Source organism: Echinops telfairi, unplaced genomic scaffold (genome assembly GCF_000313985.2).
Source record: "Echinops telfairi isolate 266 unplaced genomic scaffold, ASM31398v2 ScPeMD7_7468;HRSCAF=8506_0, whole genome shotgun sequence".
Lineage (NCBI taxonomy): Eukaryota > Metazoa > Chordata > Mammalia > Afrosoricida > Tenrecidae > Echinops > Echinops telfairi.
This window is the reverse complement of record NW_022111369.1, coordinates 86,539,227-86,551,967: the sequence shown is the minus strand read 5'-3', so window position 1 is coordinate 86,551,967 and position 12,741 is coordinate 86,539,227.

The window sequence follows — 12,741 nt, the reverse complement described above, 5'->3', positions numbered from 1 at the left end:
CCCATCTGTACTGCTGTGCATCATCTGGTCTAACCAGGTCTGCAAGGCAGAATTGGGGTACTGGTAGTTGGGGGGAGGAAGTGTTTAAGAACTAGAGGAAAGTTGTGGTTTTCATTATTGCTATACTGAACCCTAATCTTAAAATCACTTCTTACTTGTAATAGAACTCTTCCTTCATGGAAGAGTTACAGAATATCAAACTATAATATGCAGTCTGCTGTTATTATTGTTGTTAGTTGCCATTGAATCTACTTTAACTATTGTGGCCTTTTGTTAAAGATAACTAAATGTTGCTCAGTACTATGACATTTTTATATCTTTGCATTCATTGTTTCCTTGATTATGCAAATTCACCTTATTAATGGGGTAGCTTGTTTTTGCAGACCCTCTATTTTATCAAACAAGTTATTATTTTCTAACAGTTGATCTTCCCTGATGATATTGCCAAAATAATGGAAACAAAATTTCACAATCTCTACTTTAAAGAAGCATTTGGATTATATATCTCGCAATAAAATTGTTACTCAACTTGTAGTCTACAGAATATTCAATATTATTCATTAATGTAATAGTTTAAATATCTCAATTATTCTTTTGCCTTAATTTTTTTCATTGTTAAGCTTTTGCATGCATAAGAAGCAGCTGAAAAAACTATGAATAGTATCAAATGCAGTGGAAACAGTTTTGTGTGTCTAAATGGGAGGATTCCCACTTTGAGACTAGGACCTCCAGACCCAAAGAGCAGAATACAATTATAGAAAGATATCAAACATGCTATCACACTTCTCACCAATATTTCATCTATTGGTGGTACCATTTTGGATATTAGGTTTGCTACATCATTTTATGCGCTCTTTACTAATGGTGATGGACTGATCTATACTTACAAATATAGAGGCAGGATTCTTGGTGCCTTTACACCTCATTAGATTTGAGAACCAATTTATAGATATCATTCTTATGATTTCATTTCTCTACAACCACACTAGGTACCAAATATGTTAGATTTGGTAGTTTAGAGAAGGAAAACCAATGATGTTTGTATGCGTGTGTGTATATAGAATTATGTATTTATAGAATGTGATTTATATCGAGAAATAACTTACACAGTTGTAGAAGTCGGTAAATTCAGTTCAGTTCATGTCCGTCGGTTGGATGTGAGCTGCAAGATTTCCTGAACTGTGTATCTTCAAAAGCTGATGAACAGGAATTAAGATGGCAAAGCAGGAACACCACAGGCTTGTGGATGCACTGGGAAATGAATCATAGGTAGACGCATTAAATCTCAGATCAGCAGTCCACTAATGATTCTTGGAATTTGCAGGGGACAAAACACCAGACTGATGAACCAGACACAGAATCCAGATAAAAGAAGACATGGGAGAAAAGAATTAAAGGAGAACATGGCATTGTTTAGAATCTCTCTCTTATACAAAATGCCACAAAATCCGACTCTCCAAAGAGACAAACAACAGAAACCATGGGGGAAGGGAGACAGAGGCTGGTGTAAGATATGGAAATAATAATAACATAATTTATCAAGGAGTCATGAGAGGTGGTGGCGGGGGAGACAAGGAGCTGATACCAAGGGCTCAATAGAAAGTAAATGTCTAGAAAAGAATGATCGCAACATATATAAAATATGCTTGGTACAATTGATGTATGGATTCTTAAGAGTTGTATGAGCCCCCAATAAAATATTTTATTTAAAAAAAAGCTCAAACACCAAAGGAAGTGTCATCAGGCTGAGCCCTGATAAGCTGAACTCCACCCCTCCATTCACCCACGAATGTCTAGTTAGCATAAACTGTAATCATCACAACACCAAATCAGGCTATTGACTCACAAGGTTGAGAAGCTGTTGAATCAGGTTAGGAGACTGACGACCAGCTCAGGGCCAAGGAACTGAAATCACAGAGGGAAAGTCACATTCAGGATCCAGAGCAAGAATGCCTATGCTCATGTTGTTCAGCATAGCCACAAATGTATGAAACTTCAGAACGTGAAAGCAGGCCTTCCTCTATCAACCAAGCAAAGGAGCATGTGAGGATCAAATAAAGATCAAGGCCCTTGGGAGCCAGAGCCAGTTGTGCTTTCGGGTAGTAACCAATATGTGATTGGCATTTGACACCATGTGGTTCAGCACTAGTCTTTTCTGGCATTTGGTCATTAAAGTGGTGTCTGGCCCTCGTCCAAGCCTTTGATAGAGGTGTAAATTTTTCTTTCTGACCAAAAATGTTTGTGTAAATTACACACTGATTGCTTCCAAGAATCATAGGTATTACAGAAGTTTCTCAGCCAGTTAGCCTACTAAATTCAGCTATGCAGGTATCTGAATGCTTCCCTATCAAAGAAAGATGTTAAAATCAGAAGTTAGTTCTTATTTTAACACAGATATCAAAGATGATGAGTAATATACCGATCATACCCCGAAGGAAACTAAGCATGGTGACTCTAGATCTACCCTCTAGAAAGATGAATACTCAAGATATATCACAGTCTAATCCTTCTGCATTATCAGGAAAGACAGCTCATTCCAAATTGGGATTATATTCACAGAGGTAGAGGCTAGAATTTACAATATATTAGACAATAGAGGACTAAGACTAGAAGATCCATATTCATTTATCAGCTATATTGCGGGTACCTCAAGTCCATGTACCATATTATTCTCAGTGATGGCAGAAATTCTCACCTGTCTAAAGGCACACACGCATACATATGGAAATGTTATATTTTGTTTCTTTTTCCAAATTAAAACATATCAGAGGAGTAGAAACTAAAATTAACAGGTGATTTTCAATTTTAGTAAAAAGGAAAAACATTGAAAGTATATGCAACTAGGTTTAAAGTAAGCTATTTAAGCCACTTAATTTGTTGTTGTTGCAATCCAGTTCTTTGTGACTGCTGGTGACCATATGCATAACAGCATAAAACACTGCCCAGTCCTGTGCCATTCCCAATATTGCTCCTGTGCTTGAGCCCATTGTCGCACCCATGATGTCGATCCATCTCCTTGTGGGGCTTCCTCTCGCTTGCATCCTCTGCACCTTACCAAACACAACCTCCTCTCCAGAAACTAGGCTTCCCTGAAAACATGTCCGAAATATGTAAGACAAACTCTTGATATCCTTGATTCCAAGGAGCACTCTGACCATACTTCTTCCAAGACAAACTGGTTTGTCCATGGATGTCCCTGGTACTTTCAATATTCATTGCTGGGATGACAGTTCAAATGCATATATTTTTGGTCAGTCTTCTCTAGTCAATGTACAACTCTCACATACATTTGTGGAAACTGAAAATACGATGGCCATTTCGTTTAAGTACCATTCATTAAAATACATATCTCAATTAATATAGAAGAATCATGATATGCTGGACTACATAATATAATGTTCTTATTAAATGAGGTACATTTGTATATGAAAAACAAAAAATCATGGTCAAGCTCTCATAATCCAAAAATCTGAATGTAATAAGTACTAAACATGTTCCAAAACAAGATCAATATTTCCCTAGCAATGGTCATCAAAATAGCACTGGACTTGGCTATCTCACACTGTCTCATTAAGAATTTTTTTACTACCACTTGTTCAACCTGAAAATTACATTGATACTTATTATTTTAACACTAACAAATCAAATTAGCTGATTATGATAGCAATTACTAATATTTCATCTCAATTACTGCAGCAAACAGCTCCAAGCACAAATAGAAAGAAGAATAACCACCTATGATGCAAACTTAGTGAATGAAGACATATTTTTTAGTTTAAAAAATCAATTATATATTTCTAAGTAATTTTTTTAGCAGAGGGCATAGTGTAAGATATGGGCATTTTAGCTCATGCTGAATTTGGTGATCTAATGATATAATTGACGCAATATACATTTTAATGATATTGACATAATATACGTTTAATGTGATAAACATATCTTTTTAAATTTGAACATATACAACTAATGCCTAGAAATGTTTAATAAATGTGATACAAAATACTCTATTATAATAATGTTCTAATTTATATGTTTTAAAAAAGGTATAGGCAAAAACAGTACATTCGAAATTTCAAATGAGAAATTTATTCTAATGTGAATAAAGTTTTATAGTTAAGGGGAAGATGGTATTTTAATATATGCTGAAGTTATTCAATTTACTCTTGTGGATGACTGAAATAATGAAACTGATAATAGCCTTTCTTTGTAGATAAGTGAGGCCTGAGGTAGGATGCTCCATATTCTTTAAGATTCCAAAGTTTACATGAATGAGATTATTATTATTTCTTTGATGTAAGAATAATTGAAGAGTTCCTATATGGCTATGTATAAATGAATCACTGAATAAAATAATATTGACATTATTAAATTTCAAATGTAAGTGAGTTTTTGTTAAGCTTTTTTAACCTTTATTTTATATAATATTTATAATAACTATGTGAAGAAGCTACAATTTATTGATAAATATATGCACACTAGAAAATGTTTAATATGTATGCTTTTTAAAATTTCCCAATTCTAAACGATAAGCATCTTTGTAGGAAATATAGGTGCACAAGTTTTATTATTATAGTTTGGTGTTCAAAACAGTACAGAATATCAGAAACATTGATAGTCTTTGAGTTAGTTGATCACTTATTAAATAAATTGATGAAAACTCTATATTGACAGTAATTTATGTTTTCTCAGATAAGTGAGTATACAATTAGCAATAGTAACACACACACATACTAATAGTAACCTGTGGTATGCAGATGCTACAACCTTCCTTCCTGAAAGTGAGGAGGAATTAAAGTACTTGATGAAAATCAAGAATTGCAGTCTTCAGTATAGATTGCGGCTCAATGTAAAAAAGACTAAAATACTCACAACTGGACCAATAGGTGACATCAGGATAAATGGAGAAAAGGCTGAAGTTGTGAAGTTTGTCTTGCTTGAATCCACAATCAATGCTCATGAAAACAACAGTCAAGAAATGAAAATATTAGGTAAATCTACTGCACAAGCCTGTTTTAGAGTATGAAATAGCAAGGGTGTTATTACTTTGAGAACTACAATGTGCTTGACAGAAGCCATGGTATTTTAAATCGTCTCACAGCATTTGAAAGTTGGAAATTGAATAAAGAAGACAAAAAATAATTAATTTGAATTGTGGTCCAGAAAATATTAAAAGAACCATGGACTGCTACAGGAAAACACCCAATCTGTCTTGGAAGAAGTATGGCCAGAGTCCTCTTTCAAGGCAAGAATGAGACACTTCCTCTTACATACTTTGGACATAATGTCAGGAGAGTCTAGGTTCTGGAGCAAGACATTATGTTTGGTAACGTAGAGGATCAGTGGAGAAAAACAAGGTGCAAAAAAGGATGTCTTGATGCTGTAGCTTCAAAAATGGATTCAAACACAGAACAATTGTTAGGATGACACAGGACCAGGCCAGGTTATGTTCAATTTTGCATAAGCTTGCTGTCGGTCAGAACTTACTGCATGGTAACTAACAACAACAGAACAATGTAAAACATCATTATACATGAAGAACAGATCGAAGTTGTCAAGGATTTCTTCTCACTTGGATCCACAGTCAATCCTCATAGAAGCAGTAGTCATGGATACGTCTGCTTGAAATATTTTTTTAACTATAGACAGTCAAGGATATCACTCTGAGAACTAAGGAACCTCTGATCTAAGCCTTGGTCTTTTCAATTTCCACATAAACATATAGAAGTTGGACATTAACTACGGAAGACCAAAGAAGAACCGTTACCTTTGAATGGTGGTGCTGATAAGGAATATGGAAAATAACATGGACTGCCAAATGAACAAACACATCTACTTGGAACAAGTACAGGCAGAAGGTTCCTTTGAAGCAAGAACGGCAAGAGTTAATTTCACATGATATAAACTTCTCACATGATATAAGGAAAAATAGGCCCTTGGAAAAGGAAATCATGCTGGGTAAGCTAGAAAGGGCAAAAAAAGAGGCAGGCCTTCAATAAGATGGATTTACACAGTGTGTCCAACAATTGAAAGGTGGTGTAGAACTGGGTAGCATTTTATTTTGTTGTTCATATCAAGCTGAAAGTATTTAGCAAGTATATATCAAGCTGAAAGAACTAACAAAAAAATAGAAACCTTGAGTTGAAATATTAAAACATTTTGTGGGCAAAATATTGAACGATACAGGAAACATCAAAGGAGATAGAAGGAATACACAGTGTCTCTGTACCAAAAGGAACTGGTCAGCATTCAGTCATTCCAAGAGGTAGAATATGATTACGAACTGATGGTATTGAAGGAAGAAGAACGAGTTTCTCTGGAGGCATTAGCCAAAAACAAGGCTCCAAGAATTGATGGAACATCAATTAAAATGTTTCAACATACTCATAAAGCACTGAAACCACTCACTAGTCTATGACATGATATTTGGAAGACAGCTACCTGGCCAACTGACTAGTAGATCCATATTTGTGCCCATTCCAAAGAAATGTGACCCAATAGTAGTTATAGAACAATGTCATGTATAGCACACACAAGTAAAATTTTCCTGGATATTATTAAAAAATGATTGTAGCCATAAATTAACAGGGAGTTACCATGAATTCTGGCTGATTCCAGAACAGGACTTGGAATGAATGGTGCCATAGCTTATGTCACAAGGATTTTGGCTAAAAGCAAAGAATCCAAGGAAGATGTTTTCTCGTGTCTTATTGACTATGAAAATGTATTGAATTATGCAGTATATAAAAGACTAATAATAAAATTGAGAGCAATGGTAATCACAGAAAGTTTCATTGTACTCAGGTGGAAACTGTAAAAGCACCACTAAGCAGTCCTTTGACAGAACAAGGGAATATTTTATTGTTGAAAGTCTTGAAAAGTTTTGGTCATGGTTGTATCCTTTCACTATACTTACTCAATATGCATGCTGAGCAAATAATCTTAATATCTGGATTTTGTGATTAAGAAATTGGCATGGGAAATGGAGGAAGTCTTATTAACAAGCTGTATTAACAAGCTGTAATATGTAGAGGAGGACACAATCTTGTTTGCTTAAAACTAGGAGGGCTTGAAGGACACGCTGAAGTTCAAGGACTGCAGTCTTCTATATGGATTACAACTCAATGTAAAGAAACAAAGTCCTCACAACTGGACGAATAGATAATGCCATGTTACAAAAAGAGAATAATTGAAGTTGTCTGGAATTTTATGTGGCTTGGATTCACAATGTTCATGGAAGCAGCAGTCAGGAAATCAAATAATGTATTGCCTTGGTACAAACTCTGACATAAGGCCTCTTTTAAGTGTTGAAGAGTAAGGGTGTCCTTGTGAGGACTTAACTGTGCCTGACTTAAATGGCATATTCAAGTGCTTCATGTTCATGTGGCAGTTGGAAATAAATAAGGAAGTCCCAAGAATAATCAGTGCATTGGAAATACTATACTAAGAAATAATATAAGTGTGTCTTGAAAGAAATACAGGCAGAAGGCTCTTTGGATTATATTCTATAGAATAAAGATACTTTTGATTGACTTCTTTCCTGAACTATGGTATTAATATTTTCCAAAGGCTCAGCAAAGACAGATTATTCTTTGCCCCCTGCACCCTTTATTTATCTGAGAACTGTTGTAGTATTTTTGAGACTAAGCTACACTGATGGCTTAGTACTCAATGTAAAAGGCAAAAAATTCTATCAAATGGCAGCACTCAATTAACAATAAAGTTTCAGCAAACTGTATTTTTGTTTGCATTCTACTCTATATACAGGCTTATAATTGTGATTTGTACCTTAACACCACATATGCTATTGGAAACCAGTAAAAGCTAGCATGGAAGCCAGAAGTGATCAGCTTGAATGTAAAAATAAATATTTTTACCTATAGGAAGCCGTCCTATTTCTTGCTTGAGGGAATTGAATGCACTGTAACATAATGTAATCTTTAAAAGCATAATGGCACAGAAACAGCCATGAATACACTGTAGGAATTCTGACATTGACAAATTGTCCAAGAGTCGATAGAATATAAATGAGACGGACAAACTTTCCAATTCCATTGATGTTTAGGCACTTTAAAAATCAAACAATTCAAATAATTTTAAAGCTAGTACTTGTGCGAGACTTTTAAAGTCAGTTTTAAAAGGTCTGAAAACACAATTTTTCACTGTGTTATTATATACATTTACTGAGATATAGTCTAATAAAAATGAAAACTTGCAAAGCTCACTATTCTAAGCAAGAAGAAAACTGTTGATTTAGCATGGAAGACAAAAAAGCAAAACCAAACTATTTCGCACTTGCTTAAGAAGAAACACAACCACAGGCCAACAAGTTTCTCATATTTCTGCACCAGTGCCCATAAGTTGATACTTAAACATTCCTATTATTTTATTCCTCCCTCTGTTCCATGAAAATGGTTATGCCCTTGACATTGCTTCATCTGTATTATCCCTCACTGCCATCAAGTCAATTCTCATACCCAGTGACTGTAAAGCGCAGGGTAGAATGGCCTCCCTGGGTTTCTGAGACTCTTTAAGGGAGTAGAAAGCCTCCTTTTACTCAAGCTGAAAGCCCAGTGGTTTCAAACTACTGACTTTGCTCTAGGGACCCAAAGTGTTACCACTATGCCAACAGGGCTCCAGTGACATAGTGAGTAAAGTATTAATGAAGCTACTAATCACAAGGTCAATGGCTCGAAATCACTAGCTCCTCTACAGTAGAAACTTGGGGTTTTCTAGTACAGAGAGATGATTCATCCCAGAAACCCAGCGAAGCAGTTCTATTGTCCTACATAGCTGTTATGGGTTCAAATCAACAAAGTAAATAGGGCTCTTGTATCTCTCCTTAATAACTCTGTTTGCATTTTAAGTGTTGATTCTGGATCCATAAATAAAACAAACAAAAAAACCTAAGTGAAATGACAACTTCAATATTTCATCCATTTATTATGCTGTTTCTTATGGTATTTTTGTTTTCTTAATACTAATATATGATCTATAGTATATATTCTATACCAAATGTGAGTCTGATTTTCAGCAGGATATACTTCCAGATTTCTTTGCTTTCAGTAAGCAAGTTTGTGTCATATATTATTACAGATTGTTGATCAGTTTTCCTCCAATATTGAGGCCTTATATTTCTTTATATAATCCAGATTCTCAGAACATTTTCTTAGCATATAGATGAAAATGTATAGTAAAAAAACATATGACTCAACTCTGACACAACTTTCCTGATTTTAATCCAAACAGTATGCCCTCATCTGTTTAAAAAATTTGCTTCATAGTCTATGTACCAATTTTACATGAGCTTAATGAATAGTTATTGAATTTTCATTTTTTTCATTGTTATCCAGATTTTGCTGTGATCCACATAGTTGAGAGTCTTTCCATATTCGTTAAAACAGAGCTGAATTTCTGATATTCTATACCTTCAACCATGATCCATCTGACATTAGCAACAAAACACTATTTCACACCCTATTTCAAAATTATGGTGTTGATATTGTTAGGTATAATCTAGTTATGTCTTATTCACAGAAATCCTATGTACAACAGAATGTTGCACTGCCTGGTACTCATAGTTGTTCTTATGTGCAAGGTCATTTTTGCAGCCACTGTGTCAATCCATCTTGTTGAGGGCCTTCCTTTTGGTCACTCTTCCTCGACTATAACCAACATGATATCCTTTTCCAAGTTAAGGTCTTTCTTGATAACATGGTCAAAGTACATGAGATAAAGTCTCACCATCCTCGCTGTGTTAGTCTAGGTAGACTAGATAAACAAATTCATAGACATTCATATGTGTATAAGAAAGAGCTTTATATACAAGAGCAGTTGAATATTGAGAAAACATCCCAGCCCATTCCAGATCAAGCCCATAAGTCTGATATTAGCCCATAAGTCTGATACCAATCTGTAAAATCCTCTTCAGACTCACGCAACACATGCAATGACACCGAATGTAGGAAGATAACAGGCCAGTGGGTGGAAGGTCTTGTGGATCCAGTGATGGTGTAAGCATCTCAGTGCTGAAAGGGTTCTCTATGTGACTTCTCCAGCTCTAGAGCCCTAGTGTAGCTCCATGTGTCTTATCAATGGAGATTTTTTGCAGGGAGTGAGCATGTGTCCTGCCTCCAGTGAGGTATTTATTTCCTTAGCACCTCCAAATGAAGTCATCAAACTTCGACCTGATTGACAGGTTTAACTCTACCCCTTCACTATTAATCCTCTCAAATTGACAACAGAAAATGTAACTACCACACTTGTCTCTAAAAAACCAAACAGATTATTTTTTATTTCGGGAGTTCATGGTATTTATAATATTCTTCACCAGCTCCATAATTAAAATGCATTGATTCTTCTTTGGTCTTCCTTGGTCAATGTTCAACTTTCACATGCATATGGGACATTTTAAAATATCATGGTTTGGGTCGGGCCCACCTTAATCCTCAAAGTAACATCCTGGCTTTTCAACCCTTTAAAGAGGAGGTCTTTGTCAGAAAATATACTCAGTGCAATGCATTCTTTTGTCTTTTGACTGCTGCTTTCGTGAGTGTTGATGTGGATCCAGGCAATATGAAAGTCTTGACAAAGTCAATAGTTTTGCCTTCTACCATGGTGTTGCTAATTCCGATTTTGAAGACTTTTATTTTCTGTATATGGAGTTGCATCTACACTGAAGGTGAAAATCCTTGATGTTCATCAGACAAGTGCTTCAAGTCGTGCTCACTTTCACCAAGCAATGTTGTGTCATCTGCATATCTCAGGTTGTATTCAAATCCTGATGCCACATATTTCTTCATATAATCCAAATCCAGAATTATGGTGTTAGTGAACAATCTTGAATATACCATGGACTATCTGGAAATGTTAAATATACCTTGGAAGAAGTGAAGCTCTTATGCTTCACTTCTTATGCATCATGTATTTTAGGTATGCCAGTGGTTATCTGTTGGATTGCTAACTCCAAGTAAGCACATTGAAAACACAATACACATTACTGGCAAAAGTCTAGGCTTTCTAACCATATAAAAGGTTTCCATCTCAGTAGAACGGCCCACAGAGACAATTTTACCCTTTCCTTGGATTGACTTAATGGCATATTTTAAAAAATATTCTTTGGAGATAGTAGCTTCTGGAGAATAATAGTGTGCTTGGTACACTAGATGGTCAATAAAAGAGAGGAAGACCTTTAATGGGATAGAGTGACACTTTTGAGTATAGAAATACTTTTGAGTATGGTGCAGGAATAGGCAGTTTTGATCTATTGTGGAGAGGGTCACTATGAGTTAGAATCAAGTCTATAATATCTAATACAAAATAATATATTTTTATGTTACTCTGGGTAGAGTAGAGAAACAAATTTATAGACATTCATATGTGTATAAGAAAGCCCTTTATATACAAGGGCTATTTACTATTGAGAAAACATCCCAGCCAAGTCCAGATCCGTCCAAAGTCCAGTATTAGCCCATATTTGTGATACCAATCTATAAATTCCTCTTCAAACTAATGAAACACATATAATGATGCCGAATGTAGTACTATCACAGGCCAGTGGGTAGAAAATCTTGTGGATCCAGTGGTGATATAAGCATCTTAGTGCTGGCATGGTTCTCCAAATGGCTTCTCCAGCTCCAAGGCTTTCGCTGCCATGAGCCTGTCTTCATTGTCAATAAGAATGCCTCAGAGGGACTGAGCCTGTGTCCCACCTCCAGCAGGCTATTTATCTCCTTGGTCATTAAGCTACAACCTGATTGACAGACTAGATTCCACCCCTACACTCTTAATCCTCTCAAATTGACAACAGATTATGTCATGACCACAATTTTATAAACTGAATGAATTTCTTTCTCTGAACTTATTGAAAGTATAATATAAAATTTGCATAATTTAATAAAATGAAAGCTGTAGGAAAGGACATCTAAAATAATTGTATGACGCTATATTTGACCTTTGCCAATTAAGTATATCTTAAACTGAAGGTCCTCAAGAAAACTTTAAGTTTGAAGTTGCAATATTAAAAATTCAATGGGAAAACTATTGAAGGTTGTAGTAAGTATGAAGAGAAAATGGAAAGAACACAGTGTACCATAAAAACCTAGTCTCCTTTCTACCATGTCAGGAGGTAGCATAGATAAAACAGTATAGGTGCTTAAGGAAGAAGATAAAGCAGCTCTGAAAGCATTGATCAAAAGCAACGCCACAGAAATTGATGGAATCAAATTGAAATGATTCCAGAAACTCAGGAAACATGAGAAGCACTCACTCACCTGTGCCCAGAAATTTGGAAGACAGCTCCTTAGCCAACCGACTGGAAGAGATCCATATTTGTGCCCATTCCAAAGAAAGGTGACCAAATAGTTTGGTTACACTATAAAACAATGTCAGTGATATCACATGTAAGTACAATTTTGCTGAAATCACAAAATAACAGTTGCAATATGATGTTGACCAGTAGCTGTCAGACGTGCAGGCCAGAGTCAGAAGAGGACATGGAACAGGAATGCCTTTGCTGGAATCAATGTATCTTTGCTCAAAGCAGAGAATACCAGAAAAATGCTTTCTGTTTTATTGACTATGCAAAATCAGTGGGCTGTATGTATCATAACAAACTACAGAAAACCTGGAGAAAAATAGGTATTCCAGAACACTTCATTCTGCCCATTTAGAGCTTGTCCATGGATAAAAAGGCAGTTGTGTGAACAGAACAGGTGGATACTGTATTATTTATTTATTTTTTTT